Below are 561 nucleotides of genomic sequence, written 5' to 3'. Positions count from 1 at the left end.
GCAGGGGAGAGATCAGAGAGATTGGGGATTTAATTAGTGTACGACTATTCTAATGGCGCACCACCATGTCGTGCGCCATAAGTATGACTATTCTAATGGCGCACCAGCGCTCGGTGCGCCATTAGAATTTTGTTTTAATCTAGCCCACTAGCCCTATCTACAACCTAACCCTATCTACAACAGAACCCACCCACTAGCCCGACTGGTCAGCACGTAGCACACACACTAGGAGGTCCTGGGTTCGATTCCTAGGCTCCCCAATATTTTTTTATGCATTTTAAATGCTGTTTTTATATTTATTTGTGTTTAAATATGTTCAAACTTGTTTACAATAGAACCCACCCACTAGCCCGACTGGTCAGCACGCAGCACACACACCAGGAGGTCCTGGGTTCGATTCCTAGGCTCCCCAATATTTTTTATGCATTTTAAATGCTGTTTTTTATATTTATTTGTGTTTAAATATGTTCAAACTTGTTTAAATCATAACAATAATATTTTTTTAGAAAAACAGTAATAATTTTTTTAAAAATATGTTCAAATTTGTTACTTGGAAATATC

Source organism: Triticum dicoccoides, chromosome 7B (genome assembly GCF_002162155.2).
Source record: "Triticum dicoccoides isolate Atlit2015 ecotype Zavitan chromosome 7B, WEW_v2.0, whole genome shotgun sequence".
Lineage (NCBI taxonomy): Eukaryota > Viridiplantae > Streptophyta > Magnoliopsida > Poales > Poaceae > Triticum > Triticum dicoccoides.
This window is presented reverse-complemented; position numbering follows the sequence as displayed.